Source organism: Hyla sarda, chromosome 11 (genome assembly GCF_029499605.1).
Source record: "Hyla sarda isolate aHylSar1 chromosome 11, aHylSar1.hap1, whole genome shotgun sequence".
Classification (NCBI taxonomy): Eukaryota; Metazoa; Chordata; class Amphibia; order Anura; family Hylidae; genus Hyla; species Hyla sarda.
Window position 1 is genome coordinate 9,131,898 of NC_079199.1, and position 17,565 is coordinate 9,149,462.

Here is a 17,565-nt window from a genome sequence, read left to right on the forward strand (position 1 = left end):
TCATTGTCCCTGAGAATTACAGGCTCAATCCTCCGCATTTACATCATCGGCGCAAACCGCGCAACCACATGGAGAGTCCGCGCCGCCCTGGGAACACGAAATTACCCAGAGATCTGCTCCATGTCCCAGCCCCAGCTCATGTTACTCTCAGACATTTGCCACATGACTCTCAGATTAACTCTTTGGGGGTTGGAATTCTCCCAAAATTTTTGGAATAAACCAAAAAAATGTCCTATAAGGGTTTGATCAAAGCTTTATATCATAGGACAGTATTTCCCAACCAGGGTGCCTCCAGCTGTTGCAAAACTACAACTCCCAGCATGCCCGGACAGCCGAAGGCTGTCCGGGCATGCTGGGAGTTGTAGTTTTGAAACAGCTGGAGGCACCCTGTTTGGAAAACACTGTCATAGGATAAGAAGTTCTGTTATTGTCTAATATGCTTTGTGTTTCAATTCCTCAGCATCAAGATCCCTGCTATCTGTCAGTGACTGGAAACATTCAGAGACTGGGAATTCCTTCTGATGCCAGGCCTCCTCGCAGAGCTGCAGGTTGGTTACAGTGTATCAGGGATTGAGTGTGATAATAGAGAGGAAGCTACAAACAATGCAGCTCCCTAATATAAGAACATAAAGGGAGGCTTCCATTTAAGGCTCGTTTTTGCAATACGGTTCCCGTATCAGTTTTTTTGTAAAAAAAAACAAAAAACGTATGTCTCAAAACCGGACCGAACCGTATACAACCATATATACCTCTGTACAGTTTTAAACCATATACGGTTTGAAAACGGATGTCCGGTTGCCTACGGTTTAATAAGTTTTTTGAAAAAAAAAAAAACGGATACGCTTTTATGTTTGTCCTTAATTAAATAAAGTTCTTCTTGTTCTATTTGTGGGAAGAACTTTCGGCGTGCACTGCGCATGAGCAAACTGCAAAACCGTATTGTGCAAACCGGATGGAACCGTACGCACATACGGTTCAGTACGGTTCCCATAGACCACCATTTAAAAAAACAAACAAAAAAAAAACGTATACGGGTTGTATCCCGTTTTTCACCCGGACATAAAAACGTAGTAGACTACGGTTTTGTGTATGGGAAAAAAACAGATAAAACCGTAAATGGTGCAAAACGTACACAACCGGATGCTACGAAATGTCTATACATACGGTTTGCGATACGGTTCCATACGTTTTTTTTCACTGAAACCGGATACGGGAACCGTATTGCAAAAACGAGATGTGAATGCCGCCTACGACCTTGTTCACACACCATATTTACAGCCGTTTTTGCAGATTATTGCGGAATAAAGGGGCACATAAAAATAAATTCTTTGTAAATTCAATAGGGCCACATTTTTACAGTGTGTGTGAACACGGCTTAAGGCTGGATTCACACGTCGTAAAATCATACAAGAAAGCGGTAGTAAAATAGGAACAAAACCTCCATATCGTGCTGATATAATACCATACAGTGCAAAAATAATACCACCATACAGACCTCAAATAATACCATACAGCAACCGAATAAAGCTGCTATACAGTGCTCAAACAATAGCGCCATACAGTGTTCAAATAATACAGAATTACACTGACCAAATAATAACTCCATACAGTGATGATATAATACCACCATAAAGTATTTAAATATTACTACCATAGAGTGCACAAAGAATGCCATACAGCAACCAAATAATGTTACCATTCAGTGCACAAATAAAGCTACCATAGTTTTCAAATAATATCAAACAGTAACCACATAATGCTACCATACAGTGTATAAATAATACTACCATAGAGTGCTCAAATGACACCATACAGCAACAAAATTATTCTACCGTACAGTGCTCAAACAAAAGCTCCATGCGGTGTTAAAAAATACAAAGTTACAGTGACCAAATAATAACTCCAAACAGTGCTCATATAATACTGCAATAAAAGGAACCACATAATACAGTGCACAGAAATTAACCCATACAATGCTCAAATAATACTACTGTATAGTGCTCAAATAATATCACCATACAGTGCTCAAATAATGCCACCATACAGTACTCAAATAATATCACCATACAGTACTCAAATAATGCCACCATACATTGCTCAGATAATACTACAATATAGTGGTCAAATAATATCACCATACAGTGCTCAAATAATACAAGCCTACAGTGTTCAAATAATACCACCATACAATACTCAAATAATACTACCATATAGTTATCAAATAATATCACGATACAGTGCTCAAATAATACCACCATACTGTGCACAAATAATACCACCATACAATACTCAAATAATACTACCATATAGTGATCAAATAATACCACCATGCAGTACTCAAATAATACCACCATACAATACTTAAATAATACCACCATACTGTGCACAAATAATACCACCATACAATGCTTAAATAATACTAGCATACAGTCTTTAATTCCAGTAGATTATCTTTATTTAGCGGTATGCTGTTATGGGGCATCTGCAACAGGTACATATAAGGTATCAAAGCCTAGGACACTAGAAAAACATTAACACATTCTTCTTTAAAAAAAAAAAAAACACAGCGCCACACCTGTCCACAGGTTACTACTGGTATTGCAGTTCAGTTCCATTCAGCAACAGCAGTGTTTCCCAAGAAGCCTGCCTCCAGCCATTGCAAAACTACAACACCCAGCATGCCAGGGAAGCCTTCGGCTATCCGGGCATGCTGGGAGTTGTAGTTTTGCAACAGCTGGAGGCACCCTTGGTTGGGAAACACTGAACTAGACATGCTGGAAGTTGTAGTTTTGCAACAGCTGGATGCACACTAGTTCACTAGTTGGACAACACTGAGCTACAGCACTACAATAACATGGCTGCTTCATTGCAAAAACAGCGCCACCCCAGTCCTTGTGGTTGCGTCAGGCATTGCAGCTCAGCTCTATGAAATAAAAACGGGGTTGATTTGCAATACCAGACACTGCCTGCAGATGGGCGGGGCACTGTTTGTGGAAGAAAGCAGTCGTGATTTTCTAACCCTTTTCACGACACCTAAATTAGCCGGTGACTCCTGGGGGTTTACGGGCGAGAGTGACAGACATTCGGCGTAAAAGCGAGATTATTGCGGCTGAATTCTCCACCACAAATAAAAGACAGGACGGAAATAGCCGACAAACAGGAAATCCCACTTGGAAGATTCTTACAGGGAATTTTTATTTAGATGGTTCCGTTAATATCTGGAAAATCCCCGCTGAACGCCATCGCTAAAGAATTTTGCCTCTGGTGGAGAACATCAGCACTGACGTCTGTCAACGTCTCTCCGGGCATGCTGGAAGTTGTAGTTTTGCAACAGCTGGAGACACTCTAGTTAGGAAACACTGTTCTGGAGTCTCCCTTTATTTTAAATAGCAATGTGAAGAACATTCCGCCACATCATCCCCATGTAACGTCTGTGACCTTCCCGGAGCCCAGGTGAGTTGGGGTCAGCAGAAATTTTACACATTAAAAACATTATTGAACAATCTCAGCAAATCTCCAGATGTTGGAAAGTAAAGTGTAAGCAGATCTACGGAGATGTTATTCCTACTATAATACTGCTCCTATGTACAAGAATATAACTACTATAATACTGCCTCCTATATACAAGAATATAACTACTATAATACTGCTCCTATATACAAGAATATAACTACTATAATACTGCTCCTATATACAAGAAAATAACTACTATAATACTGTTTCCTATATACAAGAATATAACTACTATAATACTGCTCCTATATACAAGAATATAACTACTATAATACTGCCTCCTATATACAAGAATATAACTACTATAATACTGCTCCTATATATAAGAATATAACTACTATAATACTGCTCCTATATACAAGAATATAACTACTATAATACTGCTCCTATATACAAGAATATAACTACTATAATACTGCCCCTATATACAAGAATATAACTACTATAATACTGCCCCTATATACAAGAATATAACTACTATAATACTGCTCATATGTACAAGAATATAACTACTATAATACTGCTCCTATATACAAGAATATATCTACTATAATACTGCTCCTATATACAAGAATATAACTACTATAATACTGCTCCTATATACAAGAATATAACTACTATAATACTGCCCTGTTACGCCGAGCGCTCCGGGTCCCCGCTCCTCCCCGGAGCGCTCGCTACACTCTCCTCACTGCAGCGCTCCGGTCAGATCCACTGACCCGGGGCGCTGCGATACTGCCTCCAGCCGGGATGCGATTCGCGATGCGGGTAGCGCCCGCTCGCGATGCGCACCCCGGCTCCCGTACCTGACTCGCTCTCCGTCGGTCCTGTCCCGGCGCGCGCGGCCCCGCTCCTTAGGGCGCGCGCGCGCCGGGTCTTTGCGATTTAAAGGGCCACTGCGCCGCTGATTGGCGCAGTGGTTCCAATTAGTCTGATCACCTGTGCACTTCCCTATATCACCTCACTTCCCCTGCACTTCCTTGCCGGATCTTGTTGCCATCGTGCCAGTGAAAGCGTTTCCTTGTGTGTTCCTAGCCTGTGTTCCAGACCTCCTGCCGTTGCCCCTGACTACGATCCTTGCTGCCTGCCCCGACCTTCTGCTACGTCCGACCTTGCTTCTGCCTACTCCCTTGTACCGCGCCTATCTTCAGCAGTCAGAGAGGTTGAGCCGTTGCTAGTGGATACGACCTGGTCACTACCGCCGCAGCAAGTCCATCCCGCTTTGCGGCGGGCTCTGGTGAAAACCAGTAGTGACTTAGAACCGATCCACTAGCACGGTCCACGCCAATCCCTCTCTGGCACAGAGGATCCACTACCTGCCAGCCGGCATCGTGACAGTAGATCCGGCCATGGATCCCGCTGAAGTTCCTCTGCCAGTTGTCGCTGACCTCACCACGGTGGTCGCCCAGCAGTCACAACAGATAGCGCAACAAGGCCAACAGCTGTCTCAACTGACCGTGATGCTACAGCAGTTACTACCACAGCTTCAGCAATCATCTCCTCCGCCAGCTCCTGCACCTCCTCCGCAGCGAGTGGCCGCTTCTGGTCTACGCCTATCCTTGCCGGATAAATTTGATGGGGACTCTAAATTTTGCCGTGGCTTTTTTTCCCAATGTTCCCTGCACCTGGAGATGATGTCGGACCAGTTTCCCACTGAAAGGTCTAAGGTGGCTTTCGTAGTCAGCCTTCTGTCTGGAAAAGCCCTGTCTTGGGCCACACCGCTCTGGGACCGCAATGACCCCGTCACTGCCTCTGTACACTCCTTCTTCTCGGAAATCCGAAGTGTCTTTGAGGAACCTGCCCGAGCCTCTTCTGCTGAGACTGCCCTGTTGAACCTGGTCCAGGGTAATTCTTCCGTTGGCTAGTACGCCGTACAATTCCGTACTCTTGCTTCAGAATTATCCTGGAATAATGAGGCTCTCTGCGCGACCTTTAAAAAAGGCCTATCCAGCAACATTAAAGATGTTCTGGCCGCACGAGAAATCCCTGCTAATCTACATGAACTCATTCACCTAGCCACTCGCATTGACATGCGTTTTTCCGAAAGGCGTCAGGAGCTCCGCCAAGATATGGACTCTGTTCGCACGAGGCGTTTCTTCTCCTCGGCTCCTCTCTCCTCTGGTCCCCTGCAATCCGTTCCTGTGCCTCCCGCCGTGGAGGCTATGCAGGTCGACCGGTCTCGCCTGACACCTCAAGAGAGGACACGACGCCGCATGGAGAATCTCTGCCTGTACTGTGCTAGTACCGAACACTTCCTGAGGGATTGTCCTATCCGTCCTCCCCGCCTGGAAAAACGTACGCTGACTCCGCACAAAGGTGAGACAGTCCTTGATGTCTACTCTGCTTCTCCACGTCTTACTGTGCCTGTGCGGATGTCTGCCTCTGCCTTCTCCTTCTCTACTATGGCCTTCTTGGACTCTGGATCTGCAGGAAATTTTATTTTGGCCTCTCTCGTCAACAGGTTCAACATCCCAGTGACCAGTCTCGCCAGACCCCTTTACATCAATTGTGTAAACAATGAAAGATTGGACTGTACCATACGTTTCCGCACGGAGCCCCTTCTAATGTGCATCGGATCTCATCACGAGAGGATTGAACTTTTGGTCCTCCCCAATTGCACTTCTGAAATTCTCCTTGGACTTCCCTGGCTTCAACTTCATTCCCCAACCCTGGATTGGTCCACTGGGGAGATCAAGAGTTGGGGGCCCTCTTGTTCCAAGGACTGTCTAAAACCGGTTCCCAGTAACCCTTGCCGTGACTCTGTGGTTCCTCCAGTAACCGGTCTCCCTAAGGCCTATATGGACTTTGCGGATGTTTTCTGCAAAAAACAAGCTGAGACTCTACCTCCTCACAGGCCTTATGATTGTCCTATCGACCTCCTCCCGGGCACTACTCCACCCCGGGGCAGAATTTATCCTCTGTCCGCCCCAGAGACTCTTGCCATGTCTGAATACGTCCAGGAAAATTTAAAAAAGGGCTTTATCCGTAAATCCTCCTCTCCTGCCGGAGCCGGATTTTTCTTTGTGTCCAAAAAAGATGGCTCCCTACGTCCTTGCATTGACTACCGCGGTCTTAATAAAATCACGGTTAAGAACCGCTACCCCCTACCCCTCATCTCTGAACTCTTTGATCGCCTCCAAGGTGCCCACATCTTTACTAAACTGGACTTAAGAGGTGCTTATAATCTCATCCGCATCAGAGAGGGGGATGAATGGAAAACGGCATTTAACACCAGAGATGGACACTTTGAGTATCTGGTCATGCCCTTTGGCCTGTGCAACGCCCCTGCCGTCTTCCAAGACTTTGTTAATGAAATTTTTCGTGATCTTTTATACTCCTGTGTTGTTGTATATCTGGACGATATCCTGATTTTTTCTGCCAATCTAGAAGAACACCGCCAGCATGTCCGTATGGTTCTCCAAAGACTTTGTGACAATCAACTCTATGCCAAAATTGAGAAATGTCTGTTTGAATGCCAATCTCTTCCTTTTCTAGGATACTTGGTCTCTGGCCAGGGACTACAAATGGACCCAGACAAACTCTCTGCCGTCTTAGATTGGCCACGCCCCTCCGGACTCCGTGCTATCCAACGCTTTTTGGGGTTCGCCAATTATTACAGGCAATTTATTCCACATTTTTCTACCGTTGTGGCCCCTATCGTGGCTTTAACCAAAAAAAATGCCGGTCCCAAGTCTTGGCCTCCTCAAGCGGAAGACGCCTTTAAACGACTCAAGTCTGCCTTTTCTTCGGCTCCCGTGCTCTCCAGACCTGACCCTTCCAAACCCTTCCTATTGGAGGTTGATGCCTCCTCAGTGGGAGCTGGAGCTGTTCTTCTACAAAAAAATTCTTCCGGGCATGCTGTCACTTGTGGTTTTTTTTCTAGGACCTTCTCTCCGGCGGAGAGGAACTACTCCATCGGGGATCGAGAGCTTCTAGCCATCAAATTAGCACTTGAGGAATGGAGGCATCTGCTGGAGGGATCAAGATTTCCAGTTATTATTTACACCGATCACAAGAACCTCTCCTACCTCCAGTCTGCCCAACGGCTGAATCCTCGCCAGGCCCGGTGGTCTCTGTTCTTTGCCCGATTTAATTTTGAAATTCACTTTCGGCCTGCCGATAAGAACATTAGGGCCGATGCTCTCTCTCGTTCCTCGGATGCCTCGGAAGTTGAACTCTCTCCGCAACACATCATTCCTCCTGACTGCCTGATTTCCACTTCTCCAGCCTCCATCAGGCAAACTCCTCCAGGAAAGACCTTTGTTTCTCCACGCCAACGCCTCGGAATCCTCAAATGGGGTCACTCCTCCCATCTCGCAGGTCATGTGGGCATCAAGAAATCTGTGCAACTCATCTCTCGCTTCTATTGGTGGCCGACTCTGGAGACGGATGTTGTGGACTTTGTGCGAGCCTGCACTATCTGTGCCCGGGATAAGACTCCTCGCCAGAAGCCCGCTGGTTTTCTTCATCCCCTGCCTGTCCCCGAACAGCCTTGGTCTCTGATTGGTATGGATTTTATTACTGATTTACCCCCTTCCCGTGGCAACACTGTTATTTGGGTGGTCGTTGATCGATTCTCCAAAATGGCACATTTCATCCCTCTTCCTGGTCTTCCTTCAGCGCCTCAGTTGGCTAAACAATTTTTTGTACACATTTTTCGTCTTCACGGGTTGCCTACGCAGATCGTCTCGGATAGAGGCGTCCAATTCGTGTCTAAATTCTGGAGGGCTCTCTGTAAACAACTCAAGATTAAATTAAATTTTTCTTCTGCATATCATCCCCAATCCAATGGACAAGTAGAAAGAATTAACCAGGTCTTGGGTGATTATTTACGACATTTTGTTTCCTCCCGCCAGGATGACTGGGCAGATCTCCTTCCATGGGCCGAATTCTCGTATAACTTCAGAGTCTCTGAATCTTCCTCCAAATCCCCATTTTTCGTGGTGTACGGCCGTCACCCTCTTCCCCCCCTCCCTACCCCCTTGCCCTCTGGTCTGCCCGCTGTGGATGAAATTTCTCGTGACCTTTCCATCATATGGAGAGAGACCCAAAATTCTCTCTTACAGGCTTCATCACGCATGAAGAAGTTCGCGGATAAGAAAAGAAGAGCTCCTCCCATTTTTTCCCCTGGAGACAAGGTATGGCTCTCCGCTAAATATGTCCGCTTCCGTGTCCCTAGCTACAAGTTGGGACCACGCTATCTTGGTCCTTTCAAAATTTTGTGTCAGATTAATCCTGTCTCTTACAAACTTCTTCTTCCTCCTTCTCTTCGTATTCCTAATGCCTTTCACGTTTCTCTTCTTAAACCACTCATCATCAACCGTTTCTCTCCCAAATCTGTTCCTCCCACTCCTGTTTCCGGCTCCTCGGACATCTTCTCAGTCAAAGAGATTCTAGCATCTAAAAAGGTCAGAGGGAAAACCTTTTTTTTAGTGGATTGGGAGGGTTGTGGTCCAGAAGAGAGATCCTGGGAACCTGAGGACAATATCCTAGACAAAAGTCTGCTCCTCAGGTTCTCAGGCTCTAAGAAGAGGGGGAGACCCAAGGGGGGGGGTACTGTTACGCCGAGCGCTCCGGGTCCCCGCTCCTCCCCGGAGCGCTCGCTACACTCTCCTCACTGCAGCGCTCCGGTCAGATCCACTGACCCGGGGCGCTGCGATACTGCCTCCAGCCGGGATGCGATTCGCGATGCGGGTAGCGCCCGCTCGCGATGCGCACCCCGGCTCCCGTACCTGACTCGCTCTCCGTCGGTCCTGTCCCGGCGCGCGCGGCCCCGCTCCTTAGGGCGCGCGCGCGCCGGGTCTTTGCGATTTAAAGGGCCACTGCGCCGCTGATTGGCGCAGTGGTTCCAATTAGTCTGATCACCTGTGCACTTCCCTATATCACCTCACTTCCCCTGCACTTCCTTGCCGGATCTTGTTGCCATCGTGCCAGTGAAAGCGTTTCCTTGTGTGTTCCTAGCCTGTGTTCCAGACCTCCTGCCGTTGCCCCTGACTACGATCCTTGCTGCCTGCCCCGACCTTCTGCTACGTCCGACCTTGCTTCTGCCTACTCCCTTGTACCGCGCCTATCTTCAGCAGTCAGAGAGGTTGAGCCGTTGCTAGTGGATACGACCTGGTCACTACCGCCGCAGCAAGTCCATCCCGCTTTGCGGCGGGCTCTGGTGAAAACCAGTAGTGACTTAGAACCGGTCCACTAGCACGGTCCACGCCAATCCCTCTCTGGCACAGAGGATCCACTACCTGCCAGCCGGCATCGTGACATGCCCCTATATACAAGAATATAACTACTATAATACTGCTCCTATATACAAGAATATATCTACTATAATACTGCTCCTATATACAAGAATATAACTACTATAATACTGCTCCTATATACAAGAATATAACTACTATAATACTGCTCCTATATACAAGAATATAACTACTATAATACTGCTCCTATATACAAGAATATAACTACTATAATACTGCTCCTATATACAAGAATATATCTACTATAATACTGCTCCTATATACAAGAATATAACTACTATAATACTGCTCCTATATACAAGAATATAACTACTATAATACTGCTCCTATATACAAGAATATAACTACTATAATACTGCTCCTATATACAAGAATATAACTACTATAATACTGCTCCTATATACAAGAATATAACTACTATAATACTGCTCCTATATACAAGAATATAACTACTATAATACTGCTCCTATATACAAGAATATAACTACTATAATACTGCTCCTATATACAAGAATATAACTACTATAATACTGCTCCTATATACAAGAATATAACTACTATAATACTGCTCCTATATACTAGAATATAACTACTATAATACTGCTCCTATATACAAGAATATAACTACTATAATACTGCCTCCTATATACAGGAATATAACTACTATAATACTGCTCCTATATACAAGAATATAACTACTATAATACTGCTCCTATATACAAGAATATAACTACTATAATACTGCTCCTATATACAAGAATATAACTACTATAATACTGCTCCTATATACAAGAATATAACTACTATAATACTGCCTCCTATATACAGGAATATAACTACTATAATACTGCTCCTATATACAAGAATATAACTACTATAATACTGCTCCTATATACAAGAATATAACTACTATAATACTGCCTCCTATATACAGGAATATAACTACTATAATACTGCTCCTATATACAAGAATATAACTACTATAATACTGCCTCCTATATTCAAGAATATAACTACTATAATACTGCTCCTATATACCAGAATATAACTCCTATAATACTGCTCCTATATACAAGAATATAACTCCTATAATACTGCTCCTATATACAAGAATATAACTACTATAATGCTGCTCCTATATACAAGAATATAACTATAATACTGCTCCTATATACAAGAATATAAATACTATAATACTGCTCCTATATACAAGAATATAACTACTATAATACTGCCCCTATATACAAGAATATAACTACTATAATACTGCTCCTGTATACAAGAATATAACTACTATAATACTGCTCCTATATACAAGAATATAACTACTATACGGTAATACTGCTCCTATATACAAGAATCTAACTACTATAATACTGCTCCTATATCCAAGAATATAACTACTATAATACTGCTCCTATATACAGGAATATAACTACTATAATACTGCCTCCTATATATAAGAACATAACTACTATAATACTGTCTCCTATATACAAGAATATAACTACTATAATACTGCTCCTATATACAAGAATATAACTACTATAATACTGTTCCTATATACAAGAATATAACTACTATAATACTGCTCCTATATACAAGAATATAACTACTATAATACTGCTCCTATATACAAGAATATAACTACTATAATACTGTCTCCTATATACAAGAATATAACTACTATAATACTGCTCCTATATACAAGAATATAACTACTATAATACTGCCCCTATATACAAGAATATAACTACTATAATACTGCTTCTATATACAAGAATATAACTACTATAATACTGCTCCTATATACAAGAATATAACTACTATAATACTGCTCCTATATACAAGAATATAACTACTATAATACTGCTCCTATATACAAGAATATAACTACTATAATACTGCTCCTATATACAAGAATATAACTACTATAATACTGCCCCCTATATACAAGAATATAACTACTATAATACTGCTCCTATATACAAGACTATAACTACTATAATACTGCTATAAGAATGTAATATTGTAGAGCAGAGATATGTGGACACCTCTTTGATCCTCCTCTTTGGTCGCTCAGCAGGGGACTTTTGGGGGTCTTTTCTTCCACCTCACTATAACATTTACTGTATGAGTCATAGCGCCCCCTGCAATAAATCTGTCACCCCCCCTGAGCCCAATGCTAATTACTGATGTCTCACAAATGGCTTTTGTAGTATCTGTGTTTGGTCACAGCTGTAAAATGGAAACAATGTAACAAGATGAAAAATAACAGAGCTGTCTGCAGGGGGGAGCTGTAAACCTCTGCACAGGGAAGCTGTAAACCTCTGCACAGGGAAGCTGTAAACCTCTGCACAGGAGAGCTGTAAACCTCTGCACAGGGGAGCTGTAAACCTCTGCACAGGGGAGCTGTAAACCTCTGCACAGGGGAGCTGTAAACCTCCGCATAGGGGGGGAGCTCTAAACCTCTGCATAGGGGCATCATCCGGGTTCACCCACAAGGTAATAGGGGCTCCAGATGTGTCTGCTGAAATCATTGAGTGAAGACAATGGAGATGTCCTCCTCATCCTTAATCCCCCCCCCCTTCCCAGAAAACCATAAAATAATTCAGCCTACCTGGGATTTTACAAGAACCCAACTGGACCCCTCAAAATTCAAGGACAACGCTGATTCACCTCATATTATTTTTCAGATTCCATTATGTTAATTCTTCCACTGACCACCAGGGACCATCAAGTATTAGGCAATGATCTCCACACATAGATGACTATTGGCACAAACACTAACAGGAACCGTATATACACTGCTCCAAAAACATAAAGTGAACACTAAGATAACACACCTAGATCTGACTGAATGAACTAATCATATGAAATACTTTCCTCTTTACATAGTTGAATGCGCTGACAACAAAATCACACAAAAATTATCAATGGAAATCAAATGTATCAACCCATGGAGGTCTGGATATGGAGTCACCCTCAAAATCACAGTGGAAAACCCCACTACAGGCCGATCCATCTTTATGTAATGTCCTTAATACAAGTCCCAATGAGGCTCAGTAGTGTGTGTGGCCTCCATGTGCCCGTATGACCTCCCTACAACGCCTGGGCATGATCCTGATGAGGTGGAGGATGGTCTCCTGAGGGATGTCCTCCCAGACCTGGACTAAAGCATCCGCCAACTCCTGGACAGTCTGTGGTGGATGGAGCGAGACGTCCCAGATGTGCTCAATCGGATTCAGGGGAACGGGCGGCCAGTCCATAGCATCAATGCCTTCCTCTTGCAGTAACTGCTGACACACTCCAGCCACATGAGGTCTAGCATTGTCTTGTATTAGGAGGAACCCAGGGCCAACTGCACCAGCATATGGTCTCACAAGGGGTATGAGGACCTCATCTCGGTACCTAATGGCAGTCAGGCTACCTCTGGCAAGCACATGGAGGGCTGTGCGGCCCCCCAAAGAAATGCCACCCCACACCATTACTGACCCACCGCCAAACCGGTCATGCTGGAGGCTGTTGCAGACAGCAGAACGTTCTCCACGGCATCTCCAGACTCTGTCACATGTGCTCAGTGTGAACCTGCTTTTATCTGTGAAGAGCACAGGGCACCAGTGGTGAATCTGCCAATCTTGATGTTCTCTGGCAAATGCCAAACGTCCTGTACGGTGTTGGGCTGTAAGCACATCCCCCACCTGTGGACGTCGGGCCCCCATACCACCCTCATGGAGTCTGTTTCTGACCGTTTGAGTGGACACATTTGTGTCCTGCTGGAGGTCATTTGGCAGGGCTCTGGCAGTGCTCCTCCTTACACAAAGGCAGAGTTGCGATCCTGCTGCTGGGTTGTTACCCTCCTACGGCCTCCTCCACGTCTCCTGATGTACTGGCCTGTCTCCTGGTAGCGCCTCCATGCTCTGGACACTACGCTGACAGACACAGCAAACCTTCTTGCCACAGCTCGCATTGATGTGCCATCCTGGATGAGCTGCACTACCTGAGCCACTTGTGTGGGTTGTAGACTCCGTCTCATGCTACCACTAGAGTGAAAGCACCGCCAGCATTCAAAAAGTGACCAAAACATCAGCCAGGAAGCATAGGAACTGAGAAGTGGTCTGTGGTCACCACCTACAGAACCACTCCTTTATTAGGGGTATCTTGCTAATTGCCTATAATTTCCACGTGTTGTCTGTTCCATGTGAAATTGATTGTCAATCAGTGTTCTTCCTGAGTGGACAGTGGGATTTCACACAAGTGTCAGTGACTTGGGGTTACATTGTGGTGTTTATGTGTTCCCCTGGCCCACCAGGGATAATAGTTGGAGATAGATCTATTACTGTTGAACAAGCATCATGCAAAACTACAACTCCCATCATGCCCTGACAGCCGAAGGCTGTCAGGGCATGATGGGAGTTGTAGTTTTGCATCACCTGTAGAAATGCGTAGATTTATGGCAGTAACCCCTTCCTCACACCCAACCATGCGTCACTGTAAAGACTTGTTTATTGCCCCAATGCTGCAATCATTGTTTTATTACTTAACTGCCCCCAAATGACTTAACTACCCTATTCATTGCCCCCCAGTAATACCTCTGCAAACACAACCAGCGGACCCTCCATTGTGACTATAGACAAAGCTACCCCAGATTCCACCGAGACGAATAAAATGTTCTTCGTTACTTGTCACAGCTGAGGGTCTGTTACAATTGCACACAGTCTAGTCAGCCCTCTAGATCAGCACTTGCCGACCAGCGTGCCTCCAGCTGTTGCAAAACTACAACTTCCAGCATGGTACGGTACAGTCTGAATGCGATCGGCTGTGAAAAGTTATTAGGCCTGTAGGGTTTTTCAGGATGTTAAGAAAATGTTCCCATTTGCTGACAACAAGCAGAGTTATTGATAATGGTCATATATTTGTAAACCATTTTATTATACTAAATGATAAAGGGGTCATCCAGGAGCTAATTTTGTTTTCCAAAAAACAGCGCCACAATTGTCTTCAGGTTGTGCGTGGTATTGCAGCTCAGTTCCATTGAAGTGAATAAGGCCAAGTTGTAATACCGCACACAGCCTGACAACAGGGGTGGCGCTGTTTTTTGGAAGGAATTATCTCTGGTTTCCTATTTCTAGAAAACACATAATTATAAGATAAAATATATTTGAGCAAACAGAGTTACATTTCATCCCCCATGCTCCAAACTGTGGCATTATACTGTGTGACTAGGTGAGTACAGTATGGCAGTATATAGGCACTGTGTGACTAGGTGCGTACAGTATGGCAGTATATAGGCATTGTATGACTAGGTGAGTACAGTATGGCAGTATATAGGCACTGTATGACTAGGTGAGTACAGTATGGCAGTATATAGGCACTGTGTGACTAGGTGCGTACAGTATGGCAGTATATAGGCATTGTATGACTAGGTGAGTACAGTATGGCAGTATATAGGCACTGTATGACTAGGTGAGTACAGTATGGCAGTATATAGGCACTGTGTGACTAGGTGAGTACAGTATGGCAGTATATAGGCACTGTATGACTAGGTGAGTACAGTATGGCAGTATATAGGCACTGTATGACTAGGTGAGTACAGTATGGCACTATATAGGCACTGTATGACTAGGTGCGTACAGTATGGCAGTATATAGGCACTGTATGACTAGGTGAGTACAGTATGGCAGTATATAGGCACTGTGTGACTAGGTGAGTACAGTATGGCAGTATATAGGCACTGTATGACTAGGTGAGTACAGTATGGCACTATATAGGCACTGTATGACTAGGTGCGTACAGTATGGCAGTATATAGGCACTGTGTGACTAGGTGAGTACAGTATGGCAGTATATAGGCACTGTGTGACTAGGTGAGTACAGTATGGCAGTATATAGGCACTGTATGAATAGGTGAGTACAGTATGGCAGTATATAGGCACTGTATGACTAGGTGAGTACAGTATGGCAGTATATAGGCTCTGTATGACTAGGTGAGTACAGTATGGCAGTATATAGGCACTGTATGACTAGGTGCGTACAGTATGGCAGTATATAGGCACTGTATGACTAGGTGAGTACAGTATGGCAGTATATAGGCACTGTGTGACTAGGTGAGTACAGTATGGCAGTATATAGGCACTGTATGACTAGGTGAGTACAGTATGGCAGTATATAGGCACTGTATGACTAGGTGAGTACAGTATGGCAGTATATAGGCACTGTGTGACTAGGTGAGTACAGTATGGCAGTATATAGGCACTGTGTGACTAGGTGAGTACAGTATGGCAGTATATAGGCACTGTATGACTAGGTGCGTACAGTATGGCAGTATATAGGCACTGTATGACTAGGTGAGTACAGTATGGCAGTATATAGGCACTGTGTGACTAGGTGAGTACAGTATGGCAGTATATAGGCACTGTGTGACTAGGTGAGTACAGTATGGCAGTATATAGGCACTGTATGACTAGGTGCGTACAGTATGGCAGTATATAGGCACTGTATGACTAGGTGAGTACAGTATGGCAGTATATAGGCACTGTATGACTAGGTGAGTACAGTATGGCAGTATATAGGCACTGTATGACTAGGTGAGTACAGTATGGCAGTATATAGGCACTGTGTGACTAGGTGAGTACAGTATGGCACTATATAGGCACTGTGTGACTAGGTGAGTACAGTATGGCAGTATATAGGCACTGTATGACTAGGTGAGTACAGTATGGCAGTATATAGGCACTGTATGACTAGGTGCGTACAGTATGGCAGTATATAGGCACTGTATGACTAGGTGCGTACAGTATGGCAGTATATAGGCACTGTATGACTAGGTGAGTACAGTATGGCAGTATATAGGCACTGTATGACTAGGTGAGTACAGTATGGCAGTATATAGGCACTGTATGACTAGGTGAGTACAGTATGGCAGTATATAGGCACTGTGTGACTAGGTGAGTACAGTATGGCAGTATATAGGCACTGTATGACTAGGTGAGTACAGTATGGCAGTATATAGGCACTGTGTGACTAGGTGAGTACAGTATGGCACTATATAGGCACTGTATGACTAGGTGCGTACAGTATGGCAGTATATAGGCACTGTATGACTAGGTGAGTACAGTATGGCAGTATATAGGCACTGTGTGACTAGGTGAGTACAGTATGGCAGTATATAGGCACTGTATGACTAGGTGAGTACAGTATGGCAGTATATAGGCACTGTATGACTAGGTGAGTACAGTATGGCGGTATATAGGCACTGTATGAATAGGTGAGTACAGTATGGCGGTATATAGGCACTGTATGAATAGGTGAGTACAGTATGGTGGTATATAGGCACTGTATGAATAGGTGAGTACAGTATGGTGGTATATAGGCACTGTATGAATAGGTGAGTACAGTATGGCGGTATGGGTCTAAGTAGACCTGACTGAACACTATATAGATCTCTGTACATCCAGTAATCTGAGCCCTGCACTTACTCTCTGTGCAGCGTTCACCAAGTAAATGATTGCTTTACGGCAGCTCCCTGGCATGATGCCGTCTCTCTGGGTGGATCCAGAGCTCAAGTATCGGAGTGATCGATTCTCATTGTAATACCAGCAGAGTGATGCATGATGGGAATAATGGGGTTAATATTAGATCTGATGTTATACAACGAGGGGCAAGTGGCGCGGTCCATGGCGGTGCAGACTTCGCTCTTTTTCCTAATTGTTTTTCGGACACATCGATTGATCCGGTTGCAGCTTCATCCCTCCCCATTGGTCACTATTAGGCAGCACATTGATCCGCATTGACGT

At 44.3% G+C, this 17,565-nt stretch overlaps 1 long non-coding RNA gene across 1 annotated transcript in view; it reads left to right on the forward strand.

Moving 5' to 3' along the window:
* Positions 1-14,434, forward strand: part of LOC130295249 (uncharacterized) — a 38,062-nt gene extending 23,628 nt beyond the window's left edge. The window contains exons 2-3 of the long non-coding RNA XR_008848752.1: positions 461-548; positions 14,357-14,434. This is a non-coding gene — a long non-coding RNA (uncharacterized LOC130295249). The remainder of the gene's footprint in view (positions 1-460; positions 549-14,356) is intronic.
* Positions 14,435-17,565: the final 3,131 nt, after the last annotated feature.